The 15,183-nt window shown below is 40.3% G+C and overlaps 1 protein-coding gene across 1 annotated transcript in view; it reads left to right on the top strand.

The window, feature by feature from the left end:
• The first annotated feature begins 1,742 nt into the window (after positions 1 to 1,742).
• The window catches only part of LOC133018094 (SPRY domain-containing SOCS box protein 4-like), an 80,520-nt gene continuing 67,079 nt past the window's right edge, over positions 1,743 to 15,183 (top strand). Inside the window, exon 1 of the mRNA XM_061084396.1 lies at positions 1,743 to 1,888. The gene's annotated coding sequence lies outside the window, so the exon portion shown is untranslated. The remainder of the gene's footprint in view (positions 1,889 to 15,183) is intronic.

The following is a 15,183-nucleotide window of genomic DNA, read 5'->3' as shown; positions in this document are numbered from 1 at the left end:
ACACACACACACACACACACACACACACACACACACACACACACACACACACACACACACACTCTGCTTCCTCATTGCTCATATCCTAATTTTTCATCCTCAGACATTAGAGGCTAATCATTGATTTGTGTTTATCTCTGTGTAGTGCGTGTGTAATACCTGCAGCAGAACTAATCAATGTATGAGAGTAGATGGAAATGGGAATAATCTATCATCATACGTGGTCATGGTTGGACTAAGTGACTAAATACATTAGTTTGTATTGACTTTGTAGTGCCACTGTGTGCCTGTTGTTTAGCACAAACAGCACCACACACATTAACACACACACACATGCACACCCAGCCTCACACAAACACACACACACACTGGCCAGATGCAAATCAATCATCCCTCTATATAGTGAGATCCAGATTTTACAGCACATCACTCTTTTGATTTTGTGGTTATGAATCTGAACTGACGTCATTCTAACAGGCCACTGATTGGTTGAGCGGTGAAGAAGGAGCTGAAGGCCATAGTGTGACATGTACACAAGATCAGAGAAATTAAGCATGGGGAGGATGGCACCTTCAAGTGCTGTTGGAAATATCACTGCCAGGTATAGGTGTGGACATGGCTTTTTATCATAAAACACTGATCAAAGGCCACTACATAAATATGAAGCTATTATGATAATGTATGCAATAAAACCATTATAATTACATTTTGTAGAATCTGAAAATGTGCTTCACAGTGATCAAAAACACGACTTTCTAAAAATATAAACTCACATGCCACCTTAACATATAGTCATCAGGACACAGGTACTGGTCAATTTTTTGCAGCAGGGCCTGCTTCATTGAAAGCCTCATACCTGCAGCACTAAGTACGGGTTTGTCCCACTAACCAGCTCTTTTGCTGATTATTGTTGCTTTTATTATAACTACTATTATTATTATTATTTTATTTTTTTCTTATTGATGTGTCCTGTTTGCTTTAGGTGTTACTCTGTTGAAAGAGTAAATGTGAATGTGCATTGCTGGGGCACTAACTAACTGGCTAGCTAACTAACTAACTAACTTACTAACTAACTAACTAACTAACTAACTAACTAACTAACTGACTAACGTGTCAACTTGTGAAAGGATATCAAATTATTGAATTAGTGACAGAAATTGAAGATGCAGTGGCAGTTGAAAGTGATTCTCTGAAATAAAGTCAGCATAACATCTGTAGAACTTATATTTGATTTGGAGCATAATAAAGTTTAATACATTCGAATGAAATAATGCAGTCATCATTGCATAAAACAGATGATCCCAATAAAACATAAAAATTCCAACAAGATTATTTCCAACATGGATCTGAAAAATCCCACAATAGTTATGCAAGTTATAAAAAAGCTCACTTATGAATTGTATCATTGTTATTATGCTACAGTATTTTTGGTACTACTACTCGTAGTAACAGCTGTATTAGTAATAGCAGTAATAGCAATATTGGTAGAACTGGTATAAACCAATGATGCACAATGAGAACTTTTAATATCAACTTCGATAAAGTTTTAACACATACATGGCATGAACTCCTCTAGAAATGGGTTTGTTGACTTTCTGAGAAATCGTGAACGCACCACGAGAGTCTCAGCCAATAGTAGGAGAGCATGACGCTATGTTGTGGTGTAAGCGACCAATCAGCGGCCGTTGTGCGGAGTAAATGGACACTGATCCTCGGGTTCCTCACTACCTGTGACTGTGTGAGCGGAGCTGCTGGTTTAGCGCAACAAAGGATCCGTCTCCGCTCGTCTCAGACACATGTTCCACCGCTGGAGTAACGCTGCTGTCACCGGCCGAGGAGAGGACGGGTTCTTCAGAAACCCGAAACCGTGACGGGTGGAGTTTGTTCGGTGAGTGTTTCTCTGTTTGCACCGGATGAAGTGGATCCGGTGGAGCGCTCGGTTGTGTGTAGTTGCAGCGCGGAGGCGAGCGGCGGGATCCCGTGTTTCCCTTCAGAAAAAAAGTGTCTTTACTACATTTCGTTGTTTTGTGAATGTGATATTCACAACGTGTCTTTGTTAACTCACTTGTAGTGTGCGTGGCCCTTGTTGTGTTGTTGTTGTTGTTGTGTTAAAGTTCTCACAGCTGACACAAGGAATTCTCAGGAAGACACGATGAACCTGAATATGCATCTGCATCTGCACATGGTTACATGTTGTTATACTGATGTCACCACATCTGTCATTTTATACACACACACACACACACACACACACACACACACACACACACACACACACACACACACACACACACACACACACACACGTTTGTACTTCAACTATCTAACAACCGATCTTTCTATCTATCCTAACCCTAGGTCACTCAAAGACTTAATACATTCCCAAGCCCCTTACCTTAACCTTAACCCTAACCCTAAAACCATACCCTCAGACAGCCCTTTGAAAAAGTGGGGACCGGTAAATAAATGTCCTCACATACCAAATATGTCCTCACTCTGTAAGGTCTTGGTCCTCACAAGTACAGTAAACACACACACTGAAAGTATGTGTGTGACTATTTGGTGTAATCACCTCATAGTCCAAAATGCTAAAATAATCCGAGGTAAATCATTACATTTCTTTACAGAAATTGTTAATTCATTACTTTTTCTTTCAATTGATTAACTGATTCGTTGTTGCAGATTTGGAAGAAAGGTTTTACTACACCTTGACCGATGCATAAGTTAGCCGATGGTTTTGACTGCCTTTCACTGACATTGTATCGGCGTTTCATTATTTTTGCAGATATGAAAACCTAAACTTAAACGATGTCGATTTGTTATATCTATAATATGTATTTATTTCCTTCAGTTAAGTTCTATACATTTGGCTGTATTAGTGTTTTCTCTTTGTTTGCATCAGCCCACAAAGATCCATATAACTCAGGCTTTACCCCATGTTTTGAAATGACAGTTAAACCATTGAACTATCAAAGATCTAAAAGCAGAAAGTAATTTTTGAACCTTGCAGTGTTTCAAAGTGATTGTTCTCAAATGAATTACGATGTATATAATTCAAACGCAGAGGACCCAGCAGGTGTTGTAGCTGTGTAATAAAGTGGATCATCTTTCCTCACAGCACTCTGTGACTTATCTCTTCTCTCTGTGACATTTACCTGGCTAAGATGGGTAAGGTGACAAGGACACTGAAAACATAGAGCAGATGGTGGGAGTTGGGAGGAGATGAGAGGAAAGAGGAGTAGACGGAGGTGGAGTTGAAAAGAAGGGCAGGGGAGGGAGAGAGCAGAGAAGAGAGGGGGAGAGAAGAGGGACCTGGGAAATGGACAGGGATGAGTGTGACAAGAGGAGAGGTGACATGTGCCCCCTCAGATGTGCCAGGTGCAGCATCGCTTCATTTGGAATGATAACAATTAACAGGTCAAAATGTGTGTGTGTGGTGGGCCGAGTCTGCTGGTTGATGGATGACCTGTCCTAATAGGGTGGGGTGGGGGGGGGGGGGTGGGGGGGGGGGGTGGGGGGGGGGTTGCTCGGTGGGGAGAGAGATGGAGGGGGAGGATGGGATGGAGCATTGTTATGTTGACAGGGGGTCATTTATCTGTCTGCTGGATCTGACCAGCCGGGCACCATGGGAGATCGAGCTGCTTACCAGCGTCTCACCCTCCTCACCACCTGTGTCTCCTTCCCTTCTTCTCTTTCATTCTCTCTCCTCACATTCCCCATCTCTTCTTCTTATGTTTCCACACCACATCCCCTGCAACTTTCCTGCTCCCTCCCCTTGTTTCACATTTGTAGCACATTACGTACCACTCATTCATCTTCACCACTTTCTGAGTCCTGTTCACGCCCTCAAAGGTAATTTGTCTCTGAAACACTTTATCTTATGTGTCGAAATCCTCCTAATATCATGATCACCATTAATTAATAAAGCTAACTAAAAAGAAAAGCGAAAAACAAGGCAGATGTACACATCCGTACATACACCACAGAAACGGAGATTACAGCCAGAATTTAGCGAGCGAGTCATAGAAAAATAGGCTTCTAGCAGTTGCCAGGCAATGCCCTTTAATTTGTTTTGGGGGCGTAGCTTCGAGAACAGGGCTGATGGGAGGGGGTGGGATTTATGGGTTGCATATTGTAGCCTGCTCTTGCTAGCTTTTTCAGGATTACCAACTCTAGCTTTAAATCTAATTTATGATGCCGGTGTACACGACCAGAGATATGTCTATTTCAAATAATGTAACCGTCAGTGCCTGTGTACGTCAATCCTTTTTGTTGGCATGATTGTTAATCAATACATCTTCTAGAGGGCAGCGCAGAGTCAAGAGTTTCTAACAACAACAAATATGACAATGTTGGAGGAGCTTCATCAAAAAGTTCTGCTAGTTTTTAAATTTCTTCTCCTTCTTCCTCATCTTATTGGACTCCTTGAAATTTCACCAGGTATAATTTTGTTCAACTGTTTCCCGCTCTACGTACAAACTGGAAATTCAACTGCTGAAGGAGCCTTAACCTGAAGTTAAAAGTTCAAGTGCTTTCTGGGAAAACACGTCAGATAACGCAAAAACATGTCGTACCTGTCTTTACCTACATCTTGTGCGAGCTGCACACTGACCTACTGAAAATGTTGCCTTTTCCAGTCTTGTCGTATTTACGTTCCACTCAGCCCTCTCCTTCCTAATCTGTTTTATTTCCCTCTCTATTTCCCTGCTTTTTCTCTCCCTTTCTAAAAATCTCCCGCTCTCTTTATCCCTCCAGTGGGACTAATAAGCGGCGTCATGAGTCAGCGTGAGCAGAGAGCCAGATGGGATTCAGCTCGTAGGCCAGATAAGAGTTTTTAACTCAGCTATGTCTTATCACACCCTGTCACTGCTACTTAAACTGAGCAGCCACTGCCTGGCATTATGTGTTGGGATTGGTAAAAAACAATCCTTACAATTGAGATAGTGCAAGTTATGTCTGAGGCCTGCTGGTGTAATCCCTGTGCAGAAGGGTGCCAGTGACGTCTGTGTGCTAATTTAAATGCAGTGATGGGTGACAATGGAAACCCTAGACTTGAAGTTGACCAAGTGCATCAACCTATCAGCGTCTTTGTCACAGAAATACACTTTTTAATTGTGTTTCAGGTTCATTTCTTGCCTCTTGACAGACATATTGCTCATCTGCATTCTCCTAGGTGCCATGTGCGTCACTGCGCTCGTCCTGTGGTGACACATAAGGTGATTCAGTTAAAAGACAGACAACATTTTGTAGCCGATAGGAGCTGCTCTCCGTCAGCCATCATTATTTTTAATCACTTTATTTTCTCTGCCCTCCCCCCACTGGGTTTGTTGTGTGCCACAGCGGAGTGTCACAGGAAGCTGGCTCCAAAGATGTAAACCTGTGAAGCCTCACATTTGGCTCAATCAGGGCGCAAAATAGATCAGAGTGCCGCGTTTCTAATGATGAGAGTCACATTTTTGGCAAGCGTGAGCAAAGTGTTGAATTGGTGCTTTGAAATGATTAAGATCAGATGTATGTGTGTGTGCAGGGCTGAAACTAACAGATATTTTCATTATTCATCACACATCAGCCACATGCACACTGCTAAAACTGCTAAGTTTGGAAATGCTGCCGGCCAAATTAGTTTCAAATTTCCAGGGCTGCATTGTAGTCCGGCCGGCTGAAACTGAGATGTTTGGAACCAATGACATGGACACTCACAACCACTTGCTGATTGGGTCTTTCCGGATACAACAAAACCTTCGCTGATTCGTCATGCTCCTATCACATGACCCCCTTCTGGAAGAAAACAACCCGGCATTAGCCTCGGCTACCAGCATAGAATGCATCATGAATAATAAATTACCATTACATTACCGACCCTGTTGTCTTTGCTTACAGGTTTTGTGGAGTTAAATTCTGCATTTTACAATGATATAACTGCTTCCATGCTTCGGAGACAATTTCCATGTCATTGTGGTCAAGTGATATGCATTTTCAGGCGTGCCAGCATGAAAGGGAATTAAAACTGATCCAGATCATAAACACATGTGAAAACAAGTTGATTTTAGTGTGCAAACTAAAACCTAATAGTATGAATGCAGCCTCAGTAGTTCACATAGCTCTAACAATCCCAAATGTCCCCTTAAATTAATAAAAAATGCATCAAATTTCACACAGTCATATATATCTGTTTCCCTAAATACTCCTCTTTTTGATCGTCTATGAAGATCCAATAATCCTTATATTACCTTGTCGGGTGAAAATGTCAAACAACCCTCGATCTACCAATCTTATAAAGTTAACAAATTCAATTGTTTTGTTTTTTTTTGCCAATGTCCCCTCACCGAAACCTGTTTAGTAATTTTTGCACAATCCTGCTGAGAGACAAACAAATGGACAAGGCTCAAAACATAACCTTCTCGTGTAGGACAGGGGTGTCCTTTTGACATGAGAGATGGTTTCCATGAGATATTAATTTTATTATCATTTAAGATAACAGCAGGCATCAAATCCTCCCACACACTTCCGGCCAGGACACTAATAATGGAAGCGGGGATCGAACCAAGGCAGCCATACATTATAATTAATTAATTGGAGTTGTAACACTAGCTCATTGCCTATTTTCTGTATAACTAGTACAGAATCAAATATGTGGGACGCTGTACCGATTGTTAAGTGTTAAAAATGAAACGCTATTCTTCTATCTGTCTGTGTCGCTGCCACAGTCATAAAAAATGTCTTTCTGTCCTTGGACCATCATGTAAATGTGTGCATCTTTTGATGGAGTGGGGATATATTTGTATTCAGCAGCCTATTTGGAAGTCAGTGATAGACTGCTGAGCTCACATAAATGCAAACAGACACACACACACACACACACACACACACACACACACACACACACACACACACACACACACACACACACACACACACACACACACACACACACACACACACACACACACACACACACACACACACACACACACACACACACACACACACACACACACACACACAGACACACACACAGATGTCACTTTGAGAAACCAGCACTCTGGTACACTCACTATACTCTAAAGTCAATGACAAAAGCTGCAGAGTGAGGGATACACAGAGTAGACAATGTGTTGCTCCTGCCCATTACAGGTGCTTAGGGTCTAGGGTACAACCAGTGTGAATGTGTGTGTACACATACATTGTGTGTTCGTGTGTAGGCAGTGTTTTGCACCTGCTGATGCAGTGGTGACTCACAGAGGCTGTTGCAATGACAGGAAAGTCAAGCACTGAGTGCAGATCTCCTCCTGGTGTCTGGCGGTACAGTGAGTGACAGATGAACTCAGAATGTCATGGGTCTCCCAAAAAAAAAAACAGCCACTGTGTGCAACTCCTCCTGCCTCTTCTCTCCTTGCGTTTCAGCTTGCTCATCAGTTTATCAAAGGCATGGTTGGCGCCGTTCGTCAGCTTGTTGTCACCCTGCTTGATATGCGTCAATTAATTTAGGACCAGATTGCGGCGGAGAGTCGTTAATCAAAGTCGCCCAGGGGTGCATACGGCCTGACAAACTGACGGCAGAGTTGTAGCCCTGAGGGACACCACAGGGAACAGGAAATCATCAAGGATGTGACGAACAGACCTTGGTTCCAGCTAATGTCCGCTCCCCGTAAACCATATCATCTTAGCTCGTTTATCCCATTGTGTCCCGTCCCGACACCTGTTCTTTGACTTCCTGTCATTCTCATGATCTTGTCTGACATCTTGTCTAATCTGGTGTGCATATTTACACATAAATGACGGAAGAGTGTGAGGTGCCATGCTCATTTGGCTATTTTCAGTGATTCACTCTCCACTCCTGTGAGTGTGTGTGTGTTTTGGTGTGTGTTTCCTCAATATTAAAACAGTTCCTTGGATCTGTGTGTGTGTGTGTCAGCGCAGCGTCATCATGTGGGAAAATCATCTCTGAGTCAGCTGCCTCATGCTGCAGTCTGCTGCTAAATTCTCGGCTTTCTGATGACATTTCCAGCTGGTAAAAAATCAATAGAATCATCCTGGAATGTAAAACAGTGCGTGTGATCGCTTAGACTTAACTGGAAATCTTAATTGTGGGAAAATGTAGTGCAGTAAAAACTGAAAGAGGGTATTTTCTTCTCTGATTTGCTCTGATTACAAGTGTCTGGTTTGATGTCACATTATTTTCATGTCTTTAAAAGGGAAATGAAAGCAGTTCCTGACAGTGACTCTCTTTGAAAACTCGCATTTAATTTCTCAGTGTGTTACAGGAATCCTTGCTGGCTTCTCAATATATTTACACAAAAAGCCCAAAATAAACCAGACAGCACTCTAAGGCCTGCTTACCACACATCACACTAATATTAGATGTGATATTAAGTCTGGCCTCAGGCGTCAGAGGGAATAAACCCAGTGCTGCACTGCTTGTGGGTAACCTGACCAAAGATTTTTTTTAAAACTGTAACATGGCCTTATTAATGAGCTATTTATAGCATTTGTAAAAAGCTAACATAATTATATTTTATATTGTCCGTCAATTTTATTTATAGAGCACATTTAGAACAACGTTGTTGAGCAAAGGGCTTCACAAAGTAAAAGGTACAACAATAAAAACATTGTTTCTGAAATATTGAAGAAATGGTTTTACTTATTTGAATATTTGCTGAGAGTTGGATGACAAAATCAAAACCACTCTCATGTCTGATCTGTAAAGATGTACCTATAACCTTGAGCTAAATAGCTTTGCTTTAAGACTGGACTGGTAAGCAGCCTGGCTATGCAAAATTGCCCATTTCACCGCCCTAGTAGCTGGCTGCAATATTGGTCACAAACCCCTGCACCATGTTTGTGGATGGGACATGGGGCAAAATAAGATAGTTTGAGTACTCATCAAAAAATGTTTCTGTCATTTTAGGTTCTTCTATCACACTGATGTCTGTTTGTGTTAAGTTTTCTGGTAAGTTTGGTTTTAATTAGTTATTTGATGATATACAAATTGAGTGAATATGTCACGGTTGACAGCTGAGACGGACTCTCGATGGTTCAAGGGCATGTATCGGAGGGATCTCGATACCAATGCTCCATCGCCCATCACTGGGCACAGACCGTCTTCAAAATACGTAAAAAATCAATAGATGGCCTCACCCATATCTGGAATATTTTAGCTTCATTGTTATACAGCGGAAGGAAGAAATGTGTCATCCATGTGTATATACAATTTATAGTCAATTGTAACGAAATCAGTTTCTCATCTTTATGCTAAATCAAGCCAAGACAATAAAGCCGCTTTCAGACATGCACTCAACTCCAGAGATATGTGTGTTTGAATAAAAATGGCCGAGTGAGAGCTTCAGGACTATCTGCTGAATTTTTTCAGATGCCTCGCCCAGTATACAGTTTGCAGAAAGTCCGGAGGAGCTAATGTGAGAACACATAAGGAGATACTCCGAAGGATTCACCACGAGCAAATGGGTGTGTTGATGACTTTTCTAACACGTGACAGACATAAAACTGAAAACCTGTGCCATACACATAGAAGACACAGAAAAACGTTTTCTTTCACGTTACTGTTACAGATGCAAAATAAATGTTAAGCTGGGACAATATGGCGGGCTGCTTCAGTGTAGGCCATTAACCGAAAACACTCGATATAAGCTTGTTTGCTTGAATAACACCTGATGAGTTTTTATTTTATGTAAAGGTGATATTGAAATTATGAAGCATTGAGAGAAGTGATGCAAAACTTGAAATCTGAATTTCAAAGAGTTGATATTATCTGCTGATAAGATGGGTTATTGAAAAAGTGTGTGTGTCTGTCCCTGTCACGGTTGGGATGGAGAGATGGACCCAAATGCAGAAATTATAAAGTAAAAGGTAATTTAATTAAATAAGTAATTAACAAAACAAACAAAACATTAACACTAAACGGTAACAAACAAAACACGAGGCTTACGCGGGGATACAGGAGATCAGGAGATCATGAAAGCACCATGGAAGGCAGGAGGGAAGACGAACAAACACCGCAGGAACACAGGACAGACAACACCGCAGGAAAAACAGACAATCCGACCCAGGACAAAGGGAAGACAGAGGTTTAAATACACAGGGGAGGCAGGGGCAATTGAACACAGGTGTAACACATGAAGGCAGAGGAAGACAATCACCGACAGGAAGTGAAGACAGAAACAACACATAAGGAACAGACTACAAAATAAAACAGGAAACAGAAACAGAGTGCAAACATGAAAACTCCAACAAACAGATCTACGAAACAGAAAATACTTTTACAATTTACTTAAACCTGCACTAAAGTGCCAGATCCTGACAGTCCCGGTCTCTCAGTCTTTTTCTCTTTGTCTCTGCCTGTATATTTTCTGGCCATAATTATGGAGCTCATGAAAGCGTTTAGAGTCTCATGAATATTTAGATCTTGGAGGGGAAGTGTCAGGGGAGACCCGTGTGTGGCTGGTCTGCCCTAATTATGGAGATAGGCCTACACACACACGCACGCACGCACACGCGGTTTGAAGGAGCGAGGAAGGCCAGGAAATGATCAAAAGCTTCCAATTTGGGTAAAGTTAATATAGGCTTAAACAAAGGTGTAAGTATTCTGTAAAAACAAACTAGCACACACACACACACACACACACACACACTCACTCACCCGCACACATGCATACACACAAAGGCACATACCGGGCCAGCAGGAAGATAATAACAGCACAGCTGTTCGTTGCTTGCAGCTGGTTCTTCCTGCTCCCTATTGATTAATAGTGATCTAATGATGGACATGAGCCTGGCAGACTAGTCAATAGATTATGTGTGTGTGTGTGTGTGTGTGAAAGGGAGAGTTATCTAGCAGTGTCAGAGCTGGAATTTCATGTAAAGCTAAGTAAGGGCAGGGATGAGCAGTGATGTGACTCATTTACTCGCTGATGGATACCACAGACAGGAAGTGGAAGTAATGCTCTTTGGCTGGAGAAAGCTGGAGAGGAAGGAAGGGGTTTGCGTGAACAGAACGGCGTAGAAACAGAAACTCAATGAGGGATGGAAGCAGGAGTGAGAAAGTAGGGAAGTCAGACCGAGGAATAGAAGGCGGATGAGACAGATATGGTCGGTAGCAAGAGGGAGGGAGCGAAGAAGAGGACTGAGAGAGTATAGAGGGAGCAAAAGATGAATGTGTGAGAGAAAGAAGACTGGTTGGAAAAAAAGGTGAGAAGGAAGCAAATGAGAGAGATAGCGAGGTGAGAATAAAGGATTGCTGCGTTTTTGAAGGAGGCTTGTATTATAATCAGTCACTTCAGGATGGGAGGCTGATGAGGGATGGAGGTGACTGGTGAGAGGAGAGGAGAGAGTTGTAAGGAAATGTGGGAGAAATATGAGGAGGATCAGAGAGGAGGAGAGGAGTACAGTAAAAGGTGTGTGATGGGAATTTTGTATTTAGACATGTTCAAATGTAACAGATTACATTTATATAGAAAGAAGTTTACTGAAAGATGTATTTTGGTGGTTCAAGACTCATAGTCAGAGTTTAGCTCAAGTTAACACTATGCATAATACTCTTGAAGGGCCTTATAGACGTGGCCTTCTCAGTCTAGTGTGAACAAAAGGTTTCTCAACAGGGGCCAATTAAGTCTTCTGTAACAGGGAGCTTCAAAGGCTAATAGGTGTGACCTGCAGAGACAGGAGATCTCTGAGAAACTCACAGGGTCTGGAACAAGATGCGTTTAGCATCTTGTTCAAACTTCAAAGAGACCGCCAGAGACCAATGTCTGGTCTTCCTGTAAACGACATGGAGAGAAGCTGATTGGACAAATGTATTTTACTGTGGAGAGGAGGGATCTGATTGTATAAATGGAGTGTACTTTTGAGAGCTCATGGCCATTGCCCTCATATCTGTCACCGTGATGTTTGAGCTCTGTGCCATTGAGGTCAAGTCTGTTGTCGTGACTTGACCTTTGTAAACCGTCCGCAGACGGTTTGAATTAAACATCCAGAATTGATAATTGCTTGTTGTGTCATGATATGTAATAATTTTCCATTACATTTGGCTGTTGTTGGCAGTGACATCCACGTGAGCGACTCTGGCTCTCGGTGCTGAGGGTAGGTAATTGCGCCGGGGCAGTACGTTTGGAACTAAACCTTTATTATTTCAGTGGGCCTGATGTTCTGAGAATCCGGAGTGCTCACTGAGGTGGGCTAAAGAACCGACTGGGACAGGCAAGCAGTTTCATTCTGGTAAAGTATAATTCTTGTTTTTAGATCTTTTAAGGAAAAAGGTCCAAAGAAATTCACTCATTCAGGGAAGTGAGTTACAGACGTGTATATACTAAGGAGGTCTTAGAGACCGGTATAGGATTCACAATAAGCTTAATAGGTTAAGATTCTTTTCAAAAAAAGATCAAAATGTTAAACAGGGTTTAGCGAAAGAGTTTAATGCTAAATTACTTTAATATTGGGCGCTGCGGCATGCTCATAGTTATTGTAAACAAGCAGAAGAGTAGAATATAAATATATAATAGTATTATTATTTTGAAATGGAGGAAAAGCTGTGACAGAGAGACCTAGGCCAGGTCTGTATCGTCTCAGCATAATAATCTGTTTGAAAATCTGATAAATTCCCATACATTTTATACCTACATGTGTCTTGTTTAAGAGAAATGTGAAATGAAGTTTTCTCTAAGGCGATTTGATTCATGCAGAGTTTTAGAATTGTATTAGAGGAATTAAAATTAAAACTTAGTAATTACAAGAGGTGATTACAGTGGCAATATTATAACTGAAGGGGTTTTTCTCATTGTCTCTTAAAAAGTGTTTTGAAGGTGAAAGGTTACTATCAACGTTACACAAATGTTGATGATTTGATACAAGTAACATGCATGATTTGATGAGACTAATCTGAGAATTACAGCTGAAAAAGAAAAAGTGAGGAGTGAGTGAGAGAGGATTTCTTGGAATTCTCAACACTGGAATAAGGTGAGTATAATTTCAATCATATTTGGGATATATGTGTAAGTTTTAAAGGCTTATATCAAAAGAAAAAGAAAAAGATTCAGATCAATCTTAAAACGAATTTGAAAATAGACGTTTTTTAAGAAATAGGAAAATAATTGGCTTTAGAAATTAATTCTGAAACATTAGGGTCTTTTCCATATCAGTAGAACTTAAATTCCCAAAAGATTCGTATTCTACTGAATAAATCAGAGTTTAAATTGATAAACAACCATTACAGAGATGAATTTACCACAGATTTCTTCTCCTACAGTTCAAGATATGGTTCTGAAGTATGGTCATTATAGTGTTACACAGTTTGGCTTGTGGGTAAAAAACTATGATTTTCCAAACACAGGGAACATAACTTTAAATCAGTTGAAGCAACTTAAGATCAAATTGCTCATTGAACAAGAACGAAGCAAAGAAGCAACAAGACACAGGGAGAGATGTGGAGCTATTTGTGCCAGACTGGAGAGCATTTGAGTGTTGGTTGACTGAAGTCAACATAAGAGCAGACCATGATGGAGAGAGAGAAGTTCAACAAAACTTCATATAAGTAAGAACACAGCTGCAGACACCATGTGAATTAATGTTACACATAAAGCATATGGTTAACATTATTATAGTTAAAGTAGAAATCAATAAAACTAATTGCTAAAAACACACAAATTAAATCTATTTTTAGGTTCAGGAACTAAAAGCACCAGTAAATATGTGTAAATAGTGTGATATTACTCTTAGAATGAATGTTATATAGCTCATAATGATAGAAAAACATATGCAAAGGTTGTAGATAGATCCATTTTTATCATTGGGGTTTAATAATGTGGTTAGAGGCTAAATGCAAGACAAACATTTATCTCTGTTGTCACTTTACTGCTGGGTAAAATTTAGGGGGAAGATAGAATAGTATGCTAAATTTTAAAACAGCAGGGCAGTAGTGGAAGACAGAGTTGAATAACATCTGCATTTATTTAAACGAGAAAGGGGGATCTGACACAAGCGTATCAATGGATGATCCGAGACAAATTTCTCACCTCTAAATTAACATCCTCTTGCAAAGAGCAAGGGGAGAGATCAAATTAGAGCACAAATGGTATTTACTTAGATTTATCTAAACACTTGGTAAGACAAATTTAGTTTAAAAGGTTATATAGTAAGTAAATTAAGGATAAAATAAGTTTGGTTGCATTTAGAATAGTAAATACGGTGTTGTCTCAGTAGTTTTTGATAGATACATTGGCTATAAGAAAAGAAAATACATTTAATCAAATTAAAAGATTTTAAAAAGGAAGGTTTAAAGTTAATCGCAAACGATTTTCTTTCATGCTAAATCACATTGTGATTGTAATTGTGATTGTAATTGATGTAATTGATTGACATTTTTAGTTTGTTGTAAACATTATTGATTTTTCTGAGTTGATAACAGGTACTATCATGTTTGTGAAACGGACACATATATGATTTTGGTCTGATCAGAAGAGCAGACGCAATAGAAAAGAATATCTGAAATCTTCTTGTGGAATATGAGTAATCTTTTGTTTAAACAGAAAAACTTTTTCCTTTAGGGGAAAAGCAACAGATGCAAAGTTTCAAGCAAGTCTCAGAGCAATGGCAGCTTCTGAGAGAACAGAGTAATGTGATATGTGTGATACTTTGAAATAAGACTCTACTAGTGTCATATGCTGTAACAATGATATTTGCTTGAGAAAATAACATTCACTTTTCAACAGCTAGGAGGTTCAGCTATGATACAGTATTGTTTTGGATGATAGACATTACTATTTACAAATAGAAAGTTTTTAACTAGGAAATTCTTAGCTTTGTCAGTAGAACAAATTAAGATTTAAATGGTTAACAGCTGATTATTGTGAAACTGAAGTGTTTGATGACAGGTTTTCAGCATCACAGTGTGATAACGAATGACAGAGGGGTTTTACGACTCTGTTTGAAACAAAGGAAAACCGTCCCCATCATTACATGCATGAACCAAAGAGATGCAAATATGCTAGTGGCGAGAGTGTCAAGATTTACACTGATAGCTTGTTTGCATGGGGGTTCTGCATGTGATTTGGGCTGAAGAAGAAATTCATGAGATTGACTTCACACCATTGTCTTGCCTTGACTGTGTTACTGGTTGCAAACAGTATGCAGTCTGTAGAGGACATGGAAGGCATTTGAATGATTCTTAACACT

Source organism: Limanda limanda, chromosome 13 (genome assembly GCF_963576545.1).
Source record: "Limanda limanda chromosome 13, fLimLim1.1, whole genome shotgun sequence".
NCBI lineage: Eukaryota > Metazoa > Chordata > Actinopteri > Pleuronectiformes > Pleuronectidae > Limanda > Limanda limanda.
Note: the sequence above shows the minus strand (reverse complement) of the source record. Positions and strands in the feature narration are given on the sequence as shown.